General features: G+C 41.4%; 1 protein-coding gene across 5 annotated transcripts in view; it reads right to left on the reverse strand.

Moving 5' to 3' along the window:
- Window positions 1-27,550, reverse strand: part of mib2 (MIB E3 ubiquitin protein ligase 2) — a 246,169-nt gene that overhangs the window by 200,739 nt on the left and 17,880 nt on the right. Inside the window, exon 2 of one of the 5 annotated variants that reach the window (XM_068016897.1) lies at window positions 7,473-7,644. The exons of the other annotated variants lie outside the window; for them this stretch is intronic. The gene's annotated coding sequence lies outside the window, so the exon portion shown is untranslated. The remainder of the gene's footprint in view (window positions 1-7,472; window positions 7,645-27,550) is intronic. 5 annotated transcript variants of the gene reach the window in all.

The raw sequence follows: 27,550 nt of genomic DNA on the forward strand, positions 1-27,550 counted from the left end.
GGTTCGTGATGTCTCGGATAGTGCTTTTGGGATCCTTAAGGGGGAGGGGGAGCAGCCCCAAGTCGTGGTCCACATAGGCACCAATGACATAGGTAGGAAGAGAGATGGGGATTTAAGGCAGAAATTCAGGGAGCTAGGGTGGAAGCTTAGAGCGAGAACAAACAGAGTTGCTATCTCTGGGTTGTTGCCCGTGCCACGTGCTAGCGAAGCGAGGAATAGGGAGAGAGAGGAGTTGAACACGTGGCTGCAGGGATGGTGTAGGAGGGAGGGTTTTGGTTTCCTGGATAATTGGAGCTCTTTCTGGGGTAGGTGGGACCTCTACAAACAGGATGGTCTTCACCTGGACCAGAGGGGTACCAATATCCTGGGGAGGGGGGAGGGGGGGGGGGGGGGGGGGGGGAGATTTGCTAGTGCTCTTCGGGGGGGTTTAAACTAATTCAGCAGGGGGATGGGAACCTAAATTGTAATTCCAGTGTACAGGATGTTGAGAGTAGTGAGGTCAGGGATAAGGTTACAAGGACGCAAGAGGGCACTGGCAAGCAAGAACCTGGTTTAAAGTGTGTCTACTTCAACGCCAGGAGCATCCGGAATAAGGTGGGTGAGCTTGCAGCATGGGTTGGTACCTGGGATCTCGATGTTGTGGCCATTTCGGAGACATGGGTAGAGCAGGGACAGGAATGGATGTTGCAGGTTCCGGGATTTAGATGTTTCAGTAAGAACAGAGAAGATGGTAAAAGAGGGGGGGGGGGGTGTGGCATTGTTAATCAAGGAGAGTATTACGGCGGCAGAAAGGACGTTTGAGGACTCGTCTACTGAGGTAGTATGGGCCAAGGTTAGAAACAGGAGAGGAGAGGTCACCCTGTTGGGAGTTTTCTATAGACCTCCGAATAGTTCCAGAAATGTAGAGGAAAGGATAGCGAAGATGATTCTCGACAGGAGCGAGAGTAACAGGGTAGTTGTTATGGGGGACTTTAACTTTCCAAATATTGACTGGAAATACTATAGTTCGAGTACTTTAGATGGGTCAGTTTTTGTCCAGTGTGTGCAGGAGGGTTTTCTGACACAGTATGTAGACAGGCCAACCAGGGGCGATGCCACATTGGATTTGGTACTGGGTAATGAACCCGGCCAGGTGTTAGATTTAGATGTAGGTGAGCACTTTGGTGATAGTGATCACAATTCGGTTAGGTTTACCTTAACGATGGGCAGGGACAGGTATATAACCGCAGGGCAAGAATTATAGCTGGGGGAAAGGAAATTATGATGCGATTAGGCAAGATTTAGGATGCGTAGGATGGGGAAGGAAACTGCAGGGGATGGGCACAATCGAAATGTGGATCTTATTCAAGGAGCAGCTACTGCGTGTCCTTGATAAGTATGTACCTGTCAGGCAGGGAGGAAGTTGTCGAGCGAGGGAGCTGTGGTTTACTAAAGAGGTTGAAGCGCTTGTCAAGAGGAAGGCGGCGGCTTACGTTAGGATGAGACGTGAAGGCTCAGTTAGGGCGCTTGACAGTTACAAGCTAGCCAGGAAGGATCTAAAGGGAGAGCTAAGAAGAGCGAGGAGAGGACGCGAGAAGTCATTGGCGGATAGGATCAAGGAAAACCCTAAGGCTTTCTATAGGTATATCAGGAATAAAAGAATGATAAGAGTTAGATTAGGGCCAATCAAGGATAGTAGTGGGAAGTTGTGTGTGGAATCAGAGGAGATAGGGGAAGCGTTAAATGAATATTTTTCGTCAGTATTTACAGTAGAGAAAGAAAATGTTGTCGAGGAGAATACTGAGATACAGACTACTAGGCTAGATGGGATTGAGGTTCACAAGGAGGAGGCGTTAGCAATTTTGGAAAGTGTGAAAATAGATAAGTCCCCTGGGCCAGATGGGATTTATCCTAGGATTCTCTGGGAAGCCAAGGAGGAGATTGCAGAGCCTTTGTCCTTGATCTTTATGTTGTCATTGTCGACAGGAATAGTGCCGGAAGACTGGAGGATAGCAAATGTTGTCCCCTTGTTCAAGAAGGGGAGTAGAGACAGCCCTGGTAATTATAGACCTGTGAGCCTTACTTCGGTTGTGGGTAAAATGTTGGAAAAGGTTATGAGACAGGATTTATAATCATCTTGAAAAGAATAAGTTCATTAGCGATAGTCAGCATGGTTTTGTGAAGGGTAGGTCGTGCCTCACAAACCTTATTGAGTTTTTTGAGAAGGTGACCAAACAGGTGGATGAGGGTAAAGCCATGGATGTGGTGTATATGGATTTCAGTAAGGTGTTTGATAAGGTTCCCCACGGTAGGCTACTGCAGAAAATACGGAAGTAGGGATTGAAGGTGATTTAGTGTTTTGGATCAGAAATTGGCTAGCTGAAAGAAGACAGAGGGTGGTGGTTGATGGCAAATGTTCATCCTGGAGTTTAGTTACTAGTGGTGTACCGCAAGGATCTGTTTTGGGGCCACTGCTGTTTGTCATTTTTATAAATGACCTGGATGAGGGTGTAGAAGGGTGGGTTAGTAAATTTGCGGATGACACGAAGGTCGGTGGAGTTGTGGATAGTGCCGAAGGATGTTGTAGGTTACAGAGGGACATAGATAGGCTGCAGAGCTGGGCTGAGAGATGGCAAATGGAGTTTAATGTGGAAAAGTGCGAGGTGATTCACTTTGGAAGGAGTAACAGGAATGCAGAGTACTGGGCTAATGGGAAGATTCTTGGTAGTGTAGATGAACAGAGAGATCTTGGTGTCCAGGTACATAAATCCCTGAAAGTTGCTACCCAGGTTAATAGGGCTGTTAAGAAGGCATATGGTGTGTTAGCTTTTATTAGTAAGGGGATCAAGTTTCGGAGCCACGAGGTCATGCTGCAGCTGTACAAAACTCTGGTGCGGCCGCACCTCGAGTATTGCGTGCAGTTCTGGTCACCGCATTATAGGAAGGATGTGGAAGCTTTGGAAAGGGTGCAGAGGAGATTTACTAGGATGTTGCCTGGTATGGAGGGAAGGTCTTACGAGGAAAGGCTGAGGGACTTGAGGTTGTTTTCGTTGGAGAGAAGGAGGAGGAGAGGTGACTTAATAGAGACATATAAGATAATCAGAGGGTTAGATAGGGTGGATAGTGAGAGTCTTTTTCCTCGGATGGTGATGGCAAACACGAGGGGACATAGCTTTAAGTTGAGGGGTGATAGATATAGGACAGATGTCAGAGGTAGTTTCTTTACTCAGAGAGTAGTAGGGGGCGTGGAACGCCCTGCCTGCAACAGTAGTAGACTCGCCAACTTTAAGGGCATTTTAAGTGGTCATTGGATAGACATATGGATGAAAATGGAATAGTGTAGGATGGTTTCACAGGTCGGCGCAACATCGAGGGTCGAAGGGCCTGTACTGCACTGTAATGTTCTATGAAAGTTAATCCATTACTTAATCCAGAGATGGCACAGGAACTCCTTTAAGAAATAATGTATTTTGAAGACAAGTTTTAGCTCAACAAATGGGGAATAATCACCTTGAGCAACGGCAAAGAAAATAACAGCCCTCTGCACAGACACACTTATGTAATGTAGCCTGGTGACATACCAAACAAGGCAATGATACCATGACTTTGACTACCACTTGACATGCAGTACCAAATATAATTAAAAAAGGCTGGAAAAGTGAGCAGCAGATTTATTATACCTCTGATTATGTGTGAATATTCTGAATGCAAAACATCCTGGCAATTCTAATCCTTTTAGTATTTGCTGGCCTTTGGAAATAGAATACATTTTCTCCTGAACAGTGGGCTGAATATTATTTGAATGTTGGCACCCATACTAATGTATTACACCTTGATAAATTGTTTCCTCAAATGTATTCAGCAGTGAAGTTCAACTTAACAATGCCAAACAAGTATTAATAGGGCCTTTTACATCTAGTTCCAGAGCACTTTTGCACCAGGTGTTAACAAAGAAACATCATCCAACAAAAGATCACTTCCTCCCAATGATGAAAAATGAAAGATCAATTTGGGAGGAGTGGGGTAGGAGGAACATTATCTGTACATAGGCCAAGTTCAAAATTACATTAAAAAATTCAAAAGCATGCGATAAATCCCACACTCCTCAGTGAAACACTGCAGAAAATGCCATTGTTAAAAGGAAATAAACACCCGCACTCGCAACTAATCTCAAAATAATCAGCAAATGGCTAAAGCAGAATTCAGTTCCAGACCTACAGTGTGGCAAACGTACTGTTGCAATAAAGATACTAATTTCACCACAAATATTTTGCGGGTCTCTGTTAATTTCTGAATAGAAGCAAGAAAGATAGATAGATTACATTTACATCTGATGTATTGTCTTCAAATTTGGTCTCCATATTACAATAAATGGATTACAGAGTGGAAGCACAGTAGGGGGTGATGTACAATCAAATATAAATGTGAAGCTAAGTCAGTCCAGAGGACAGAATAAATGTGGACCTGTTAAGGCTCAGGCAAATAATGCAAGGCTGGATTGTATCTATTTTAATGCAAGGAGTCTTACTAGTAAGGCAGATGAATTGAGGGCATTGATTAACACATGGAAATATGATGATACTCCCCTACACTTTCTATACTCTAGGGCCTCCACTGTTTTCAGCGTTCTGAATATGCCATATGCCTCTTTTTTTCCTTATCCAATCCTCTATATCCCTTGACATCCAGGGTTCCCGTGACCTGTTGGTCCTGCTCTTCACCTTTACAGGAACATGCTGCACCTGAACCCTCTCAATTTCCCTTCTAAATAACTCCCACTGCTCTGATGTAGACTTTCCTATAAGAAGCTGCTCCCAGTTCACTTTGGCCAGATCCTGTTTTATCTTATTGAAATCTGCCTTCCCCCAATTCAGTACTTTTATTTCCGGTCCCTCTATGTCCTTTTCCATAACTACCTTAAATCTTAGAGTTATGGTCACTGTCCCCGAAATGCTGCCCCACTGACACTTCTACCACTTGTCTGGCTTCATTCCCTGGGATTAAGTCCAGTACCGTTCCTCCTCTTGAAGGACTCTCTCTACGTGCTGGCTCAAAAAGCTCTCCTGAATGCACTTGAAGAATTCTGCCCTCTTTAAGCCTTTTGCACTAATACTATCCCCTCTAATATAGGGGAAGTTGAAATCCCCTATTATTATTACCCTATTATTATTGCACCTTTGAGATTTGCCTACATATCTGCTCCTCTACCACTGCCTGACATGTTGGAGGCCTGTAGTACACTCCCAGCCAAGTAATAGCCCCCTTTTTGTTTTTACGTTCTACCCATATGACCTCATTAGAGGAACCTTCTAAGATATCACCCCTCCTTACTGTGGTAATTGACTCCTTAATCAACAGTGCAATGCCACCTCCTCTTTTACTCCCTCCCCTATCACGTCTGAAGATTCTGTACCCTGGGATATTAAGCTGCCAGTCCTGCCCCTCCCTCAACCATGTCTTAATAATAGCAATATACTTAAAAAAAGTAATTAGGAGAGCAAAGAGGGGGCATGAAAAATCAGTGGCAGACAAGATAAAGGAAAATCCCAAGGCGTTTTATGTATGTTAGGGGGAAGAGGATAACCAGAGAAAAAGTGGGGCCCATTAGGGATCAAAAAGGCAATGTGTATGTGGAGCCAGAGGACATAGGTGAGGTTTTGAACAATTATTTTTCATCTGTGTTCACTATGGAGGGGATGATGTAGGTGTCGTGATCAGGGAAGGGGATTGTGATATACTTGATCAAATTAGCATTGAAAAGGAGGAAGTATTAGCTGCTTTAGTGGGCTTGAAGGTAGATAAATCCCCAGGCTCAGATGAGATGTATCCCAGGCTGCTATGTGAGGCAGGGAGGAGATAACAGGGGCTCTCTGACCCAAATATTCAGATCCTCTCTGGCCACAGGAGAGGTACCAGAGGATTGGAGGACAGCGAATGTGGTATCATTATTCAAGGAGGAATAAACCAGGTAATTACAGGCTGGTGAGTCTAACATCAGTGGTAGGGAAATTACTGGAAAAAATTCTGAGACAGGATTAATCTCCACTTGGAGAGGCAGGGATTAATCAGGAATAGTCAGCATGGCTTTGTCAGGGGAAGATCACGTCTAAGAACTTTGAAATTTTCGAGGAGGTGATTAGAGGTGTAGATGAGGGTAAAGAAGTTGATGTAGTCTACATGGACTTCAGTAAGGCTTTTGATAAGGTCCTACATAGGAGATTGGTTAAGAAAAGAGCCCATGGGTTCCAGGGCAATTTGGCAAATTGGATTCAAAATTGGCTTCGTGGCAGGAGGCAGAGGGTGATGGCAGAGGGTTGTTTCTGCAAGTGGAAGCCTGTGATCGGTGCTGGGACCCTTACTGTTTGTAGTGTACAGTAATGATTTAGACGTGAATATAGCAGGTATGATCAGTAAGTTTGCAGACAATACAAAAATTGGTGGTGTCGTAAATAGTGAGGAGGAAAGCATTAGATTACAGGACGATATAGATGGGCTGGTAAAATGGGCGGAGCAGTGGCAAATGGAGTTTAATCCTGAGAAATGTGAAGTGATGCACTTTGGGAGGTCTAACAAGGCAATGGAATATACAATGGATGGTAGGACCCTAGGGGGCACAGAGGGTCAGAGGGACTTTGGGGTGCTTGTCCCTAGATCATTGAAGCCGACAGCACAGGTAGATGAGGTGGTTAGGAAGGCATACGGGATACCTGCCTTTATTAGCCGAGGCATAGAATACAAGAGCAGGGAGGTTATGATGGAGCTGTATAAAACGCTGGTTAGGGCACAGTTGGAGTACTGTGTACAGTTCTGGTCACCACACTATCGAAAGGATGTGATTGCAATGGAGAGGGTGCAGAGGAGATTCACCAGGATGTTGCCTAGGCTGGAGCATTTCAGTTATGAAGACAGACTAGATAGGCTGGGGTTGTTTACCTTGGAGCGGAGAAGGCTGAGGGGGAACCTAATTGAGGTATACAAAATTATGAGGGGCATTGATAGTATAGATAGGAAGAAACTTTTTCCCTTAGCGGAGAGGTCAATAACTAGATTTAAGGCAAGGGGCAGGAGGTTTAGAGGGGAGTTGAGGAGGAATTTTGTCACGCAGAGGGTGGTTGAATCTGGAACACACTGCCTGAAAGGGTGGTAAAGGCAGGAACACTCACGACATTCAAGAAATATTTAGACGACACTTGAAACGCCATAACATACAAGGTTACGGGCCAAGTGCGGGGAATTGGGATTAGTTAGGATGGGTGCTTGATGGTCGGCGCAGCAGCATTGGGCCGAAGGGCCTGTTTCTGTGCTGTAAACTCCATGACTCTAAAGCTGTAGATTTAAATAATGTTTTTCACAACCACCGGACATCTCAAAGCACTTTACAGCCAATGAAGTAAAGGAAGCAGAGGAGAAATGAGAACAGAGTTTTCATGGCAATCTTTTTAAAAATTATTTTACCAAAGAAATGTTGTAAGATATCTCCAAAGGATACTTACCAGCACAATTCAATTGCTGCTACTTATCTCAAAGAATAGCACAGTGTAATGTGTTCAAAATATGTTCCCTCCTCCAATTCTCCCCACAGACTTTCTTCCTTAATGTCTTTTTCAAAGCCAATAACTTGCGCTTTTCCAACAGTTTGTGCAAGTGCTTATTCTGTGTATGAACCTGTGCAAGAGTTATGGTGGGAAAATTAGCGTGGAGACAACCACAGTGAAGCCCAATCTTCTCACATGCATATTTAAAGAATCATGGCAACTGATCAGGAGCAAGCATGCCGGCTTGTTAAGTTGAACTTTACTGTTCTTCCTTAGCACAGGGACACTTTGGCCAAATGTGGGCCACATTTCAACCCTCTAAGATCAACCAACTCAGTACAGAACAGGGATCAACCCTAGATCCTTCCTGCCCTTTGTAGGATTATAGACCACGTGCTTTGAGGATAAGCCTCTTTGCATTAAGCTCTCCTTGCTACCTTTGATCTGATAGAAAGTAATAAGGGCACCATCAATTCAGCTTTAAAAAAATGAAACAAGCAACTCAAGAATGTCTTTAATGCCTTTGCACAAAATATCAAAGATCACTGGAATAGTTCTTCTAGAGGTCAGTTCGACATTTGTAAAATCAATACTTTTATGTGACCTCTGAGCCCTAAAACATACGATAAGAGTGCAAGATCGACATTTCACTGCTGAAATGCATTTACAATTAAAATAAAAAATACTGCAGTTGCTTTTTTCTTATTCATTTATGGGATATGATTGAAGGAAGGTCATTGAAGCAGCTGAAGATGGTTGGGCCTAGGACAGTACCCTGCAGTAATTTCCTGGAGCTGAGATGATTGACCTCCATCAACCACAATAATCTTCCTTTGCGCTAGATAGGACTCCAACCAGCGGAGTGTTTTCCACCCCCCCCACCCCCGATTCCCACTGACTCCAGTTTTGCAAGGGCTTCTTGATGCCATACTCGGTCAAATACTGCCTTGATGTCAAGAGCAGTCACTCTCACCTCGAGTTCGGCTCTTTTGTTCATGTTTGAACCAAGGCTGTAATGAGGTCAGGAGCGGAACTCAAACTGAGCGTCACTGAGCAGGTTATTGCTAACCAAGTGCCGCTTGATGGCACTGTTGATGACACCTTCCATCACTTTGCTGATGATCGAGAGTAGACTGACGGGGTGGTAACTGACCAGGTTGGATTTGTCCTGCTTTTTGTGTACAGGACATACCTGGGCAATTTTCCATATTGCAGGGTAGATGCCAGTGTTGTAGCTGTACTGGAACAGCTCGGCTAGGGGCACAGCCCCTAGCACAGGTCTCCAGTACTATTGCCGGAATGTTGTCAGGGCCCATAGCCTTTGCAGTATCCAGTGCCTTCAGGCATTTCTTGATATCAAGTGGAGTGAATCGAATTGGCTGAAGACTTGCATCTGTGATACTGGGGACTTCAGGAGGAGGCGGAGACAGATCAATTCGGCACTTCGGGCTGAAGATTGTTGCAAATGCTTTAGCCTTATCTTTTGCACTGATCAGCTGGGCTCCCCCATCATTGAGGATGGGAATATTTGTGGACCCACCTCCTCCTGTTAGTTGTTTAATTGTCCACCACCATTCACGACTGGATGTGGCAGGTCTGCAGAGCTTAGATCTGATCCATTGGTTGTGGGATCACTTAGCTCTGTCCATCACGTCCTGCTTACGTTGTTTGGCACGCAAGTAGCCCAGGGTTGTAACTTCACCAGGTTGACACCTCATTTTGAGGTATGCCTGGTACTGCTCCTGGCATGCCCTCCTGCACTCTTCATTGAGCCAGGGTTGTTCCCCGGCTTGATGGTAATGGTAGAGTGGGGGCTATGCCGGGCCATGAGGTTACAGATTTGTGGTTGAATACAATTCTGCAGCTGCTAATGGCCCACAGCGTCTCACGGATGCCCAGTTTTGAGTTGCTAGGTCTGTTTGAAGTCTATCTCATTTGGCATGGTGGTAGTGTCACACTACACAATGGAGGGTATCCTCAATGTGAAGATGAGGCCTCGTCTCCACAAGGACTGTGCGGTGGTCACTTCTACCAATACGGTTATGGACAGGTGCATCTGCGACAGGTAGATTGGTGAGGACAAGGTCAAGTATGTTTGTTCCTCTTGTTGGTTCCCTCACCACCTGCCGCAGACCTAGTCTAACAGCCAGGTCCTTTAGGACTCAGCCAGCTCGGTCAGTAGTGGTGCTACTGAGCCACTCTTGGTGATGGATATTGAAGTCTCCCACCCAGAGTACATTCTGCGCCCTTGCTACCCTCAGTGCTTCCTCCAAGTGGTGGTCAACGTGGAGGAGTACAGCTTCATCAGCTGAGGGGACAGGGAGGCGGTAGCGTTTTTTTTTTATTCGTTCCTGGGATGTGTGTCGCTGGCTGGGCCAGCATTTATTGCCCATCCCGAATTGCCCTTGAGAAGATGATGAGCTGCCTTCTTGAAGCACTGCAGTCCATGTGGGGTAGGTACACCCACAGTGCTGTTAGGAAGGGAGTTCCAGGAATTTGACCCAGCAACAGTGAAGGAACAGCGATACAGTTCCAAGTCAGGATGGTGTGTGGCTTGGAGGGGAACTTGCAGATGGTGGTGTTCCCATCTGATCAGTTCTGATGAAAGGTCACAGACCTGAAAACTTAACTCTTCTCTCTCCACAGATGCTGCCTGACCTACTGAGTATTTCCAGCACTTTCTGTTTTTATTTCAGATTTCCAGCATCTGCAGTATTTTGCTTTTATTTAAGTGAAGGTCAGAGAAGGTATTGTGGGCTTGCTAAATTTTCCATTCTGGAACGTACATTTTGAAAATCAAGAGCAATTAAGAGTAGTAAAGAAACAAATCAGCAGAGAACCTTGGCATTGAGACCTGAGGCAGGAAACGTAACTGGGAACTCTCGAATGATGAAAACAAATCCTGTGTTTCCATTCAATGATTATGTGAAATGGAATATTCAGATTTTACTTTAAAAATCTAAGCATTAACATTCCTAGTTTCAAGAATTTAGTTTTGTTTTCTCAATTTTAGAAATAATTTTTCTTTCAGTAGAAAGGATGGGACAGTCTGTGCTGACGAGCTTTTCGTGTGCCACAATCCAAACTATTCCAAGGGCTGCAACTTAAGCTCAGCAGCTTTTTGTGGCACAAAATGAACCTCACTACTGCATAAGAATTCACCCAACTGAAAATGGACCAAACGCAGTCGCTGTTAGAGGAATGAAAATGATAGTAAAGCAGGTAACTGCTTGAGGTACCAGAACACAATATAGTCTAAGAATGCAATAGATTAAAGCAACACATCAGTACTCTTAAAATGATTACAGGACATTTATAGTTAAACCCTATTAAGACTCCCAAGCACTAATTTTCCTTGGGCCTCATCATTCTAATTGCTGCAACAGAAATTGACAGGTCACTGGTGAGAAAATCAGTCCTGTGAGAGCAGAGAGATTAATTAATCCAATAAATCATTTTGCTCTTCAACTTTGGGAACAGTCTGAGTAATGTAAGACATCCTAGTCATGTTTTTTTTTTTACCAACACACATGGTTATAATTTGGTTTCATCTGATACAATTAACACTTTTGCTTTCTTTTCACTTATAAACACTTGAAGTTATAATGTAATGAGAAATAATGAAATGGTTAAAGTTGATAACCCACATAAATGGGTTGGTTAATGAGGAAAAAGATTAAATTAAATGCAACAAGGTGTTTGTTACTGTACACAGCTCACTTTTGTGTTCAGTTAAGCGAATATAGAGTAAGCACACAGTGAGGCAATATATCAACAAATGGATAATGTATCGGTTATGCTGGCTCAGATACAACTGACCACTACCACAGCACAGCCCAAGGATTAGTGCCAGCAGACAGTACAGAAATGGGATACTTTTACAAAGAACAGGGGATAGAAGATACTAAAGGAGCCTTGTGAACTTATGACCCAACTAACGAGATTGGTGAATCACATGCTGCTCAGTGTTCAACTGAATTGGTGGCACGCACACCAATGGTTTGCCAAGAAGTCTGTCAGTTGTCTTCTCTTGCATGCAAACTATCCTATCATCCTAACCATGAAAAACTAAGGTAACTTCCAACTGCAGCAGGCGGGTTTTAGGTTCTGGCATTAAATATTTCATCACATCAATTCAGATTCTTTTTATACAAAGAACTATTTAGCATCTGTACTTGTTATTTCTAACATTACTTAACAGATTATTTAATATAGTCACAGAACCACTGCCAAAAAACAACTGTGGACTATTAAAAGCTATATTTAGGACTAGTAGATACATCTATACCAACCATAGTTGGTGCTTACATTATGATTGGACCGATTTGGTTGGGCATTACAAATATTTGATTGTAGATGAGGTAAAACTTTCTAAATTGAAACCTCATCGCTCTGTGGTTGCTTCCTCATTTCTCCATTGTCACCACCAAGCATGCTAATCTCCTCTATGATAAAAGCAAAATATTGTGGATGCTGGAAATTAAATAAAAACAGAAAATGCTGTAAACACTCAGTAGATCAGGCAGAATTTGTGTACACAGACAGAATTAATGTTTCAAGTCTATGACCTTTCAATGGCTTCAAACATTAACTCTATGGATGCTGCTTGATCTGGAGTATTTCCAGCATTTTCTCCGATGACACCCATCTTTCATTGCTATCTTTAAGCCATATATTCATGTATGTAGTTGTGCACTGTACAATATCTCATACAATCAAGATAGTTGGTTAGCATATAATACAATAATTTCAGAAACTGTCTTTTCACCCCTTGTTCTTTTTCTTTGGAAGGAGCAATTCAGACAGACTTGGAATCACAGAATGATGCAGCATATAAGGCAGCCATTGTACCTGTGCCAGCTCTTTGGCACAGCAATCCAATTACTACAACTTGTATTTATATCACACCTTTAACATAATAAAACATCCCAAAGTGATATAAACTATAATATGACATCAAGTCACATAAGGAGATACATGGGCAGAAGACTCAAAGTTTGGCCAAAAAGGTAGGTTTTAAGGAGCGTCTTAAAAGAGAAAAGCGAGTTAGCGAAGGGGAGAGATTTAGGGAGGGAAGGCACAGTCACCAATGATGGAATGATTAAAATTGGCAATGCTCAAGAGGCCGGGATTAGAACAGCATAGATATCTCAGAGGGTTGTGGAGCTGCAGGAGATTTATAGAGATATGGCAATGGAGGGATTTGAAAACGAGAATGAGAATTTTTAAAAATCGAGGCAGTGCTTAACCGGGAGCCAATATTGGTCAGCAAGCACAGGGATGGTGGGTGAACGGGACCTGGTGTGAGTTAGGTCACTGGCAACTGAGCCCTGGATGACCCAAGCCTATGAAGGGAAGAATGTGAGGGGCCAGTCAGGAGTGCATTAGAAGTCTGGAGGTAACAACGGCATGGATGAGGGTTTCAGCAGCAGAAGAGCTGAGGCAGGATGGTGTCGAGCAATGTTATGAAGGTGGAAACAGGCGCCTTGGTGGCAGCACAGAGATGTGGTTGAAAGCTCATCTTAGGATCAAGTATGACACTGCAGTTGCGAACAGTCTGGTTCAGCCCCACACAGTTTTCAGGGAGAAGGATGGAGTCTGTGGCCAGTGAGCAGAGCCCATGGTGTGGACCGAAGGCAATGGCTTCAAACCTCGCAACATTCAATTGGAGAAAATTTCTGCTCGTCCAGTACGGGATGTCGGGGACAAATAGTCTGATAATTCCCATGCTCTTTCTGCATAGCCTTGTATATTTTTTCCCCCTTAACTACTTCAGCATTGCCACATGACTGATGGCGGTTGTAATCTCACACATCACCTGCTGGGTTATTGTTTGACTCTACATGTACACTCAAACAAGCAAATACGAGAATCCCATAAGACGCCCAAAAGCAGCCAATGAGTTTTCATGCATTTTCATTAACCAGACAAACTGCAGCTGTTGTATGTGATTGGAGCAATGATTTATTTATGTGAATAAATAAATTACAGCCAGAAATTGGGCCCTGCCAACAAGGAGATGCTCCAAATCATTTAGAGCCCTTATTAAAATTGATCATCACACTGAATGCTTCAGCAACCAGTGAACCTATTTTATCTTAAGGCCTTCTCATCAATTACTGTTGACAATTCTGGTACTTCTGCAATATTGAGTCAGATTACGTTACAATGAATGCTGAAATATATTTTGGAATTAATCAAATATGGTAACATAAACATTTCTGTAATTTGCTGTATCGATTTCCTTCCGACTTTCACCATGCCAAGTACACAAATTATAAAAGGGAATGATTTACTCACTGAGAGCAAAATAAACATTTATTCAAAATATCCTGATACAAGGCACAAAAGACATTTGTGTAGTTACATAAAATGCCATGGTTCCATTTCTAAAGTCCGTCAAGATCCCACTGACTGATCTTGTTGCGCTCACTAATAACACCGGCATCCAAATTGTTTTTAAGCACTGGCGTGGTGACTGACACCTTTACAAGAGCAGATAAATCTCCCAATAGTTGTGTGGTTAAGTACTGTGTAGGGTTCTGCTCAGTCATACAGACTAGAAGGACCAAAGCTCAATTCCAAACCTGTGTTGAGTTAGCTGTTCTCAGCAGGAGAGCATGACAGCTGTTGGGGAAACAAAACAATCAGGATTCCTACTTCTAATTTCAACCAGTGATCCAAGATATAAAACAAGTGGATGTGGGGTGAGGTCGAGAGAGATCTCAGCTGTGATGCCCTCTGTGAAGTCTACTGGTACTCTTGCTTTGTCTTGGCTTACACACAAAGAAAGTCTTGTATTTATTTAGCGCCTTTCATGACCTCAGGACGTCCCAAGCACTTTGCAGCCGATGAAGTACTTTTGAAGTCTAGTCTCAGTTGTAATGTAGGAAACGTGGAGCCAATTTGTGCACAGCAAGGTTCCACAAACAGCATTGAGATAATCTATTTTCTGTGATGTAGGTTGAGGGATAAACATTAACCAGGACACAGGAGAAAACTCCCACGTTCTTCTTAGAAGAACATAAGAAATAGGAGCAGCAGTAGGCCATTCCGCCCCGCCATTCAATAAGATCATGGCTGATCTGTCCCAGGCCTCAACTCCTCTTTCGGGCCTGCTCTGCATAACCCTAGACGCCGAGATTTCATAAAATCTACCTCCTCCTTAAATACATTTCTTGACCTAGCCTCCACAACTGTCTGAGGCAGAGAATTCCAGACATTCACCACCCTCAGAGAAGAAATTCCTTCACATCTCAGTTATAAATGTGTGTCCCCTTATTCTCTAACTATGTCCTCTAGTTCGAGATTCCCCCACCAGTGGAAACATCTTCTCAACCTCTACCCTGTCAAGCTCCCTTAAAATCTTATATGTTTCTACAAGATCACCTCTCATTCTTCAAAACTCCAATGAATAAAGGCCTAACCTATTTAGCCGTTCTTGATAAGACAACCCCTACATCCCAGGAATCAGCCTAGTGAACCTTTTCTGAACTGCCTCCAATGCTAGTATATCCTTCCTTAAATACGGGGACCAAAACTGTAAACAGTACTCCAGGTGTGGCCTCACCAACACCCTGTACAGTTGTAACAAGGCTTCCCTATTTTTAAACTCTAACCCCCTAGCAATAAAAGCCAAAATTCCATTTGCCTTCCTAATTAGTGTTGAGATTTTTTTTTATGTCCACCCGAGAGGGCAGATGGGGCCTCTGTTCAATATTTCATCTGAAAGACAGCACCTCCAACAGTCCAACACTCCCTCAGTACTGCACCGGAGTGTCTGCCTCAATTTTGTGCTCAAGTCTCTGGAGTGCCTGAACTTCTGACTCAGAGCTGAGTGTGCTACCCACTGAGCCCCAGCTGACACATGAAAGATGTTCACTTGGGCAAGGTACCAGAAAGCTTGTTTCTACTCTTGAAACTGTTGTTCAGCAAGATGGAGAAGATGGGACAGAAAGAGAAATACTAGATAAGCACCTTTGAATGGGTTTGAATGCTATGGGAACAAGCACAAACAGACAACTGTGGGACATGGTAGCTCCCTGAGCTGGTCAAACCTTGGAAATGCCACAACAGGAAAGCCAACCAAGCAAGGGTGAATGTGAAGGATAAATGGTTAAACAGATATTGTCAAGTTACATTTGATTTAAATTTCGGGTAGACAAGCATGGAGATACTCTCAGAACATTTCTTCAAAAATTAAACAGGCTGGGTAAAGTCCACAAAGATTTTTCTGTGGAAGGAATATTTTTGATTGGCCAAATGATTTTTGATTGTTCCATGTTAATGCTCACAATTTCCAGCTGCTTAGTTAGACTACATACCAACATCTCCTGTGGGATTGCTCATGGAGGTCGGACAATACTTCATTTTAAAACAGTAGCGATCAGGGCCCCACAAGGAGTGTCGTGACCTTCCCTGCTCTGGATACGCATTCCCCTCCTTTCCCATCTCCCCCCCTCCCCAATATTCTTCCTGCCATTTTCCTGGATAATGGCTGGCAGTCCTGGGCTGTCCAATTTTGAGTTGCCACCCCCCATGCTCTTAGAGTGGACCAGTGGTATTTACATAGGATGCGCAGCACTGAAAGAGCCCACTTGCCCCAATAAGTCCATGTTGCCGTTTATGCTCCACTCGAGCCTCCTTCCATCTTTCCTCATCTATCAGTATATCCCTCTTATTCCCTTCTCCTTCATAAGCATATCTAGCCTTCCCTTAAATGCATCAATAATATTCGCTTCAACCACTCCCTGTTGTAGTGAGTTCCATGCTCTCACCACTACTCTTTAGGTAAAGAAGTTTCTTCTGAATTCCCTACTTGATTTCTTGGTGACGATCTTATATTGATGACCTTTAGATTTTCTCTTCACCCCTACTGGAAACATTCTCTCCATATCAAAACCTTTCATAATTTTAAAACCTCTATTAGGTCATCCTTCAGCCCTTTCTTTTCAAGAGAAGAGAGACCCAGCCTGACAGGTGTATCCTGCATTGCTGGTATCATCCTTGCAAATCTTTTTTGTACCCCTTCCCGTACCTCCATATCCTTTTTGCAATGTGGCGACCAGAACTGTACACAGCACTCCAGGTGTGGTACAGCCAAGATTCGATACAAGTTTAGCAGTGCAAGTTTAAATAAGGTCAGTTAAAAATCGCCAAAGGCCTTTTGTTGCCACTGGTGGGACATCAATTAACCTGAGCTGTTTCCTGCCCAATTCCATCCTGATTTAGCATTCCCTCACTCCACAACATCTTGATATTAACATTCATGAAGCACTAAAGTTCTATTCGCAGTTTATCAAGTCTTTTAAATTCCACTAGCTCAGGCACAATGGACCAAATAGCCTGCTTCTGTGTTGTATGAATTATTCCATAGTTTTCCACATCTTTATAACATTTCTAAATACCAATATAGTAGCTACCCTATTCTGGAGGTTGTATGTAAACTAGAATTTCTCTCCCCAGTGAAATACAGTGTTACAGACTTAGTTTATAACAATCATTTTTCTTCCCGTGTACAATGATTCACAGAAATTTATTATGTCTGATTTGGCAGATTTTACAACATAACCTGCGAAAAGTTAGTGGAAAAAAGATGAAAGATCAGTTACAGGTGCACGTTACTGGAAAGAAATCAAAAGAAATTCATAGACCTTTACAGACAATGAGCTAACACTGTATGCTTCCATCCAGACATAACCCCTACTGCTTTCAGTCTCCATCTAGTTACCATACTTTCTCTGCTTCCATCACTTCTTGTCCAGAGAAGAAAGCATAATGTTAACTTCATTCTGGCAAAAAATACTTTATGGTTCCCTTTATAAATGTTGACATGAAATAATTAAGGTAGAAAAGAATTAGTCAGCCCAAATTAAAAATGAATGTCAGCTAAAAGCCTTTAAGGATAGTTGTTAAAAGCAGTTAAAACCAGGACTACAACCACTACATCATTCATCTATGAGCTATCCACATCAATTTCCTCTCCAGATTGACAAAAGTTTCCTGTTGGAAGCACTGCCTAACTTAGGAATGACAAAACAAACTGTGTTTTCAGCGGGGCAAAGAAAACAATGGCACTTTATCGTAAGAACTCTTAAAATGTACACCATTTTGCTTCAGAAAATGCGAACATTGCCATCATACTGTGGCAAAAATGACAATGCTGCCCGGCATCTACTTGTCACGAATGCTATCAACATCTTACATTGAAAAGGCTGTTTAAAAAGGTGTATTATGCTCTTTTCTAGAAGTATTGTACAAAATAACCCAAGAAACAATATCCTACTCGAAGTATTTGAGGATGAACAGCTGTTTCTTTTAATAAGACTCAAAAGAATATAGGCATTTGTGAGTCAATTACCCATGTCTTGACGATCAAACCATTGGGCAATTTTCTTCTTCCTTATTGTTCGTGTTTAAGTCGATGTTTAACTCCTTTCAAATTGGTTATCTTCCACTTTTCTTATTCACCAATCAAATTATGCAGGAACATTCACCCAATCATATTTCACCAAAATAATTCTGCACAATCACATTCCAGTAAATAAAAGTTCGCGAAGATACAGCTGCCATAATATTTCCCTATCCATCCTTAGGCATGGAACACTTAAAACACAACACAAACAAATTCAACAATTCAGAAAAAACACAAATGTATCATTAAATTTACCATCTTCCAATCAATCCATGAACCCTCCCAATTCTTCTCACCTCACATAGCCAGGCACTACGAACTGTTCTGACCTTACAGACCCATCACCAACCACCCCCCCACCAACTCCTGATCGATCCTGCTGAGTTATAAATGTTCAAAAATATTTGTACAGGCATCTTATAGATTCCATCCTCTGCCCAACCCAAATCTCCCCATCCCTCTCAACGCAATCATGCAAGGAGGTTCCAGCTCGCTCAGCCTCTCTCCTCTGCCCCTCCAAGTCCAATCCTGTGTTGAGTTCCTAGCTATGAGCAAAAGTTTAGCTAAGTTAGTTTTTAATTAAAAATTAAAGGAAAATGTGTGTTCAAGAAAGTAAGAGGGGGAATAGATTAACAGACAAGAATTTTAATATCTCTGAAAATGATTATACAAACTATTATTCCCCACCTCTGTGACAAATGTGTAAATAGTTTCCAGTTACCTCTAGAGATTTTCGTACATGTTTCTCTAATTCTAACATTAACAGTTTGCAGCTGACAGCAGAGAGTTACTCTGTAAAACAGAGAAAATTATACATTGTAAGCCATGCAGAAATAGGATGTGAAGGAAATGAAAGTAATCTCCAGAATGTAATTGGATTCTGAAATCCCAAATGGGAAATAAATGTGTCAAGAGAAAAAGTTGGTTGTATGAAACAGACGGTGCTTCAGAATAAGATTTGACAGAGTTAAAAGAACATATAATGTAGGTCTAATAGGAAAAAAAAGAGAGATTCAGACCAGCCTAAAGTGGACAAAGATATTGCACTTATATGAAAAATAATGCTATAGTAAAATTTCCCTGAAAAATGACAGATATAATTATGCCCTGGTGAAAGTGACATTCAGCAGGAAATATTTCATAAATGTGATGGAATGAAGCAAAAGCCTGTCCAAGAATTTTCCTCCAAGGACAGAGAAAGTTGAGTCAGACAACAAACATCAAATATGATTTGCCAAAGAAAAATCCCAAATAAACTTCTGGAATATGCTATAAGTCATAAAATACTAGGGCACGAGTAAGTACCCGATTCATATTTTGTTTTACATTAATTGACAAGATGATTTTACTTTTAAAAGTAGTGCAAACAGTTCAAACATAGCTCGTCTCTTGTCATAATGACAAATAGCAGTACCAACAAAGTTGATTTCATGCAAACACCCACAGCTGCACAAATGCACCCGGGGAAGAAATGCTCTGATCGCTCTGTATGCTGACATGCTAAACGAATTTAAAAAGACGCCCTTAATAACATTGCTACATTATTGACCAATGTAATTCTGTCTGCCAGCATCAGAGGCAATGCTATCAGCCCTGTGAAAACTATTCTGGGTTTATAAACCAATTTTATGTACTTCATTTAAACAGCAAATACTCAATGCTTTATGATAATACTGTATACTTACCAGGAATCTGCTGGAGAAAGCAAAACATTTACAAACTACAGAACGGATTATGTGGTGCTATCTGCCTTCAACTTGCACATAAAAAGCAACAGCAACATACTTAACTAGCAGCAACACCTTATATTTTACATCACTACTTCCATCCAATTAGCATAATTTCCTGTCTTAGAAAAATAAAATATACTACAAAGACTACAAAAAAAAATCAATTTTCAATACAAATGCATAAACTAAAATAATAATCCGACAACAATCACAAAAAGAAAATGTTTTAGAAGAGACACAGGAAAGGTACTGAATGACTCAGTAGGTTAAAAGACAATCCTTTTACCTCAAAAACACGAGTCTGAATCCAGCCAGTCAATTACACTCGTAAAAAAACCACCAGGCAGGCTAGATCAGGAGCTTGGTGATTAAGAACATAATTTTACTAACAGGAAAAAGTTATTAGGCTTAAAGAAGGCCTTCTCTTTTCTCACAGATCCTATTAACTCATCCTCCCATCATGTCCTTCAATCTCTTCTCACTTAGATTGGAAAAATTGATTGTAAAAACTCAACTAGGCACCACAGCGCAAGGATGCCCCACGAGCAGATAATGAAACTTAGTAAATAAATAAGTCTCCAAACAATAAATAGAAACAGAAAGTGCTGGAAATACTCAGCAGGTCTGGCAGCATCTGTGGAGAGAGAAGCAGAGTTAACGTTTCAGGTCTGTGACTTTTCATCAGAGTCCCCAAACGACACCTGCATATTGCTGCTATGAATATTTGAATGCTTTACCTCTCCTAACCTGCCTGCCTCAATCCTTTTATGCAGCAATCATCTTCAGTAGTCCTGCCAGCAAGATTAGCTAAGGGTACACCAGGTAAACCGTAAGCAAATCATGTTGTGAAGCTACACATAAGAGAATCACTTCTGTTAAGGGAATCAAATGATTCATTTAAGCTTGAAGCTCTGTTGAAGAATAGTTGTAGGCAGACACGTTTAGTTTTTAAATATACCAGTATTAGGGAACAGTCTGCAGAGAAATATTGGAAAGTAGAATACAGAGGCTTCCAAAGAGCTATACTTCAACCACAGAAAAGCCACACAAGCCAGCTGAAGCTAAAATAAAAGCAAAATACTGCAGATTCCAGTGAAATAAAAACAGACAGTGCTGGAAATACTCAGGTCAGGCAGCATCTGTGGAGAGAAACGGCTAACATTCCACTGCCTTTCAAGGAAATAAGGGTGGCAGGACAAGTTGATACAGCTGGTAATAAAGCATATGGGATCCTTAACTTCAAAATACAAAAGCAAAGAAGTTATATTAAACCTTGATAAATTATTAGTTAGGCATCAGCTGCAGTATTGGGTCCAATTCTGGGTACTACACTTTAGGAAGAATGTCAAGGCCTTGGAGAGGCTGAAGAGGAACTGAACCAGGATGATACCATTGATGAGGCACTTCAGTTATGTGGAGAGACTGAGAAGCTGGGATTGTTCTCCTTGGAGCAGAGCAGGTTAAGACAATGTTAAATAAGCATGCTCAAAATGATATGGGGTTTTGATAAGAGCAAATAAGAAACTGTTTCCACAGGCAGGTGGATCAGCAACCAAAGGACAGATTTAAAATAATTCAGAAGGTAAATGATGAGAATTTTTTTTAATACAGCAAATTATGGTGTGGAATGTGCTGACTGAAAGGGAAGTGGAAGCAGATCCGATAGTAACTTTCAAAAGGGAATTGGATAAATACCTGAATGGGTTCCCGTTGAACTGATGGAGTAACTAAAAGAAAAAATATGAACATGAGTTAAGATAGAGAGGCAGTGAAGGAGGAGGAACTAGGAATTAAAGGCTGGATACTGTATAAAAGAACTGATATCACTGCAAAGGAACAGCACTGATAAACCAAAATAGAGTTTAAAAAAAAAGAGATGGGCAATAAGAAAAGGGCATAATAATGTTCTGAAGATCCCACCTGCCAAGAATGAGGCATATTAGTTTCATCATATGAAACATTAATTTTAAACTGCTGCTGGACTGAAGAGATGAATTGTTTAAAGAGGTCAGCAGTGGCTGGAAAAAATTGCATATTAAGAGACAGCTCCCTGATCCAACTAACCCAAATGGATTTTTATCACCAGACATTGAATGAGGAACAAGCCAGCATTCCATTTCCAGCTCCTCCCACCCCCGCGGGTGTCTACTAAGACGAAAGGAATCCACAAAAACGCAGGAGAGTTTGTTAAAAAAAAACTAGTCACATGACTAACCTGCTGGCCCAGGTTTGGTTTTGAATTGCTCACAGAACAATTTGGGTCAGACTGCAACTGAACTTGAAGAAATAGCCTCTCTCCTGCCTGGCTCGCGCTCTCAAACTTCCAGATCCACTTAAGACACTTAAACCTTGAGAGACGACTCCTACATCAAAGCAAGTTTGAAAGCGTCCACTGGGCCCCAACGAAACAGCAAGATTTACCATCAAAGACTCTACATCGAACTCAAAGGACAGTAAATCAACCCCAGCTATTGCTTCAAACCTTTCCCCTTTATTCTTTCTACTTTTCTGTCTCTATCTGCCTGTGCGTTTATCGCGTGTGCACGTTAACGTGGTTGCGTCGCATTTTTGTAGTCGTTTTAACTGAATTAGAGTTTTAAGGTTAATAAATTTCCACCTTTTTAAATCTAAGAAAACCTGTCTGGTTAATTTCCTTACCTTCCAACTGGAGAGCAGTGAACAAGGATTCACTGAGGGGGAGCTAAAAACACAGTATTTTTAAAAACTAAACCCTGTTATGGTCAAACCAGACAAAGACTGAGAGAGAACCCCTAAACTTCTTTCTCACCTGGTTGTAACATTATATCCAGAAAAAGAAAACAAAATTCAGGACAAATAAAATAGTAAGAGTGACTGCTGAAATGTGTATACCAGCATGCCACCAGCTTCAGGATAGGTGGGAAGTAAAATAAAGCTTGAGAGGTAAAAATTGTTTCATTATCAAACTAGAGAGGTTATGGAAAAATTGTGTTGTTGCAAAGAATCACTCAGAGAAACATTAACAAGCAGTGGCAGAAATGCAAATGGAACTAAATGTATTTTAATATATACAAAAAGAGCTAAAATGAGGACGAAGCAAAGAAATCAAGTAAAAAGAGTATGAGTAGTGGAGAGCCTCAGAAAACTTGACATTATAATTGCCAGATGTACAGAATAGCTCACTAAATCAGAGGATACACTGTTCTATAACAATCAAAACATTAATGAAATGCAGAATATATGAACAAAGTGATTTGTCGTGACATAATGCCCTGTGACAATTCCTGTGGATTTTCTCTGTAACTTTCTCCAATCGCCAGCACTTTAATTTTCATCCACTGTATATTTCAAAATACACCTCTCAACCTGACTAACAGTGAAGGAATTTTCCAGTTGGTTATTACAACATCTTGCTTATACCGTCAGGGCATGCTCTACTTGTCGGCAATTTAATGAAAGCTCTGATTTTAAGCAGCAGCCAGCTGTTACAGTACCACCTGGAACCTTCCTTCACTGATCGCTGGGTCGAGAGAGACAAAGCATGGACATTTTTTGAAAAATACTGATTTAAAGCAAACCATTTACCCAGGGGGAAAAAAAGTTACTGGTACTGCAAGAAAAGTCTCTTTGAATTGGCTAAGTGTGTAGCCATTTTCTAGTCAAGTGTCTCTTGGTCTTTGGCAAAGTTTATTTGATCTCAGGTGGCAGTGCCAAAAGTGAAGTAAAGTTTGAAGTTTTTCCGCTCAACTGCCCTACAATTTCAGACAAATTTTGTCAAACAAACCATTTTAACAGGAAACAACCACTAAACAATGTTTGCAAAGATCTATTATTGAAACTTATGAACCAGTGTTGGAAAACCCCACGGCCACATGTCTCCCCCTACCAAAAAATGCTGCAAACCCTTCACCCCAACCCCACCCCCCCCCCCCACAACTGCTAAAAGATCCCAGGAATTCAGTGAGCCAAACCAACATTTCACCCCACATTCTGCCAATCTCTAGGTCCTCCTTCCCCAGCACTGCCAAACCACAGCACACTGCCCCGAGCCACCACACTCAACTGTTGCCAAATCCCCGCCCCATTCTCGTTTATCTTTCAGCACTCGAACCCAAAATGCACAGACCTTTCACTCCCGCCCACACCTACTACTAACAAAAAGCCCTGTGGCCATTTTCAGGATGATTCTGAAGTGAAAACAGTTTTCACTTCCTTAAAACAGAAACTGTTTTTCTTAAACCAAAATACAGAAAATTTATCAAGAAACAGAAATTTTATGGCACAGATGGTAACTATTTGGCCCATCATGTCTGTGCTAGTCAAGAAAGAGCTATCCAGCCTAACTCCACTTTCCAGCTCTTGGCCCATCGCCTTACAGGTTATGGCAAAGGCAGTAAGCAATTTTCCTGCTTTCCCCAGTATCTGTAACCCTGTAAATTCCCATTCCCAACCAGTATGATACACCTCCCATTGCTCCCACACCCAACAGCTGCTCCCCCAATACTCTTGGCACCACCATCACCACCTAGTTCTTCCAAGCCCCAAGACCATCCTGTCCCCACTACCACATCCCAACAACCCTCCCCATCACACGATTCCAAAAAAACTCTTCCCAACATTCCCACATCTCAACATCACTCTGCTCACACCACTCCCACACCTTAGGACACCCATCTAATGCCGCTATTCCCCCCCACCCCCATCTCAGTCCTTCTACACACCTACCTAACTACAACCTGAAGCATGTCCATTGTTCCGAATTCTGGACTTCAACACAAAATATAAAATTCCAACACCTAAATATTTAATAATCAAGAGAACATGTTTATAGTTCCCACAAAAACGTAGACACAATTCAAACCCAAAGTACAGCTAACAACCCTATTGCACTTTTAATTCAAAACTATAATTACTTATTCAGCCACCTTAAATCAGTTGTCCTGATAACACATTATACTTTATAGCATAGAAGAGCATATCTTTTGCAAAAGCAAAATACTGCAGATGCTGGAAATCTGAAATAAAAACAAAGTGCTGGAAAGAGAGAGAGAGAAAAGGCTACCCAGATCCTGGTAGTTTTTTTTTGCCCTTGATAACGTGGCCACTCATCAATGGCAGGAGAGGGGGATTTGCCATCAGGGCTGAATCTAAATAAATTTTCTTCAACAATTAGCCTCTAACAATACTCACCACGTGCCTACTTGGACAACTTCCCTAACAGGGAGTATCTAACCATGGGCTTTAAAGAGGTAGGTCAGATTACAACTGTGCTTCATCATAGAATAGAATGGTTACAGCACAGAAGGAGGTCATTCTAAACATCTTGACTGTAATCTATGCCCCAAAATTGAGAGGCACAATGCCATGGGAGATCAGGCAGTATATTCAGCAAAATAATAGCTGTTTCTTGAAGAAATGTATTTTTAAATCATTGTAATGGAAGCCTGCAATTTATTGAATTATTGACATTGAGTTACTGTGCGACAAACTATTCTGTACTGTAATACCTACATTTGCTGTCAAATTCTACGTATTACATTTGATACTTGAAGTACACGACATTCAAAGATCCCAAACACATGCCAAATTATGGATTGTGGCAAGCAAGTCCAAGGATATAATTTATTCATGGGATTCTGATGACATCCATAATCTACTCAAAAAAATCTCAAATTGTAAGGTATTTTGAAAGTCTCAATTAAATTCTAATGTTATTACCATTCATGTTCCAACCAATTTATTTTACTAATAAACAACGAACACAAGCTACCAACATAAAAGATGATAAAGTACTCGCAATGTTATGGCTAAGTTACTAATTAACAAAAAGAAATGGCATCAGAAACAAATTCCAAATTCTTATCAGTCAATAGCAAAAAAAAATACAGAACAAGTGTTTATCTAAAATAAAGGGAAACATTAAATATGGGGTTAGTGAATGATGCATTTGAAGTTCAACTATTATATTGGGCTGAGCAAATGAAAGGATTTGCCTCTTGCTTTCTGTTTTACTTAACTTTTTGATCTCTGATCCAGCATTACAACTGGAATTCACTAAAAGCCCATTAAAATTCTGACATTATAGCATTCTGCAACTCACTACCATGCTCCCCATTAGCACACATTACATGTGGCACTTGAAGTACTCTTCACATTTGAAGCTTCCAAGTCACAACTGACTGTACATTAAAACATGGTACAGTAATAGTGAGAAAGAATTTTGTGCAGTCTAAACTGGAGTTGACAGTGCACTACGTTCCACTGTGGTTTAATGACGGTGTTGTAAGAAGCAGTGCGAGTACTCATTACTATTGCATGGCTTGCGGGTTTAAAATGTTCCCATTCTGAACTGCCTCTTCAAAAAAAAACCTGATGTATTACTTAAATTTAAACCCGGAATGGAATCACTTGTAAAATCACAAATAATGAGCCACTGCAATAGCTCATCTTTACAGGTGGTAGTTTCAATTTTGCCAGGGACATAAAATGGAAAGAAGGATCATGTCTAATGAGTGGCCAATTCAGTATTGCCCATTTTACACCCTCTGCCAAAGTTGAAAGTCCCCGCATGCATATTTCTTCACACATACGTCATCCATATTCTTTATCTCATTAAAAATCTCCCAGTCCACAAAACCTGGCTTCCAGTTGTCACTCTTCTCATCACACACTTCTGCATACATTTTTTCCATTATAAGTTGCAGGATCTCTGTAATTTGCAGTTTGGCTGGCAGGCTGACACTCAACAATTAATGCATCAGCACTGCAGTCCCAGGCTAAGTTAGGATATTTCACAAGTCCCAATCCAAGTCTTGGCAGTAACTGTCATGGTGGCATTCTGGTTTCAGTTTTACAATTTAATTGGCCCACAAGTGGCCAGTCATGATGCAAATGCTAACTCTTTATACAGACAAAAAAACTATTCTATAGATAAGATATTCAAACATTCTTTGAAAATATGTTTATAACTTGTGAACTTTCCCTTTTTCCATTGTCATTGCTTCAACCAGAAAGTAAGTTTTGTTTTTAAATGAACCTAAAGGAATTTTAACCTCAATGGTTCCTGTCCTGTTTGCATTGCAACATGAATGGTCTGGGTTAAATAATGGAGATTACAAGGTTAGGAAATATTCGTAGATTTTACTCAATTATCAATGTTGCCGGGGGGGGGGGTGCAGGGGGGAAAGAGATCAGATGGAAACTTGCAGAACTTTCTCTTGGAATACAAACAAGTTGGGTCGAGTCCACAACAGAGTGAACTGTACGTAATATCTGGAAGGAATTATCACAATGGAGTGGAAAGACGTTGGTTAGTGCCAAGCAGCAAGTTTTGAATCTCAACTAGACTATAAAGCAGGGGATATCAACAAAAACTGATGTGGTTCTTCAAAAAGGGGAGAAGTATATTTTGGAAAAAAGGAGGTCCTCCCAGCCCGAGGGACGCACTAATGCTTGGAGCAGTCGTCACATAGGCTCAATGGGGAAAGGCCCTCCTGCCACAGTATACCAAGGGGCTGGAAACAGTGTAAAAACCCTCAGGCTGCATGCACCCCAATGTTTGACACAAAATGTAAATGTAAAAATGTAAACATACATTGTAAATATAACCTGTAATGGCAAGTGTAGTAAGGCACCTCATGTACTGTACTGAAAGAAACATATCTGACTGGTACTTAATGTGTCAAATTTGAATTATTTTTTTTTTTACAAATTTTATGAGGAAAGTATATTTTTGGAAAAAAAAAAGACAAGCGGTTCTTCAAAAAGAGACACACTAACTATGATTCTATGACTAACATAGGGAGACAAGTTAATAAAAGCAAAATACTGCGGATGCTGGAAATCTGAAATAAAAACAAGAAATGCTGGAACCACTCAGCAGATCTGGCAGCATCTGCGGAAAGAGAAGCAGA

The sequence above is a fragment of the Heterodontus francisci genome, chromosome 37, assembly GCF_036365525.1.
Source record: "Heterodontus francisci isolate sHetFra1 chromosome 37, sHetFra1.hap1, whole genome shotgun sequence".
Lineage (NCBI taxonomy): Eukaryota > Metazoa > Chordata > Chondrichthyes > Heterodontiformes > Heterodontidae > Heterodontus > Heterodontus francisci.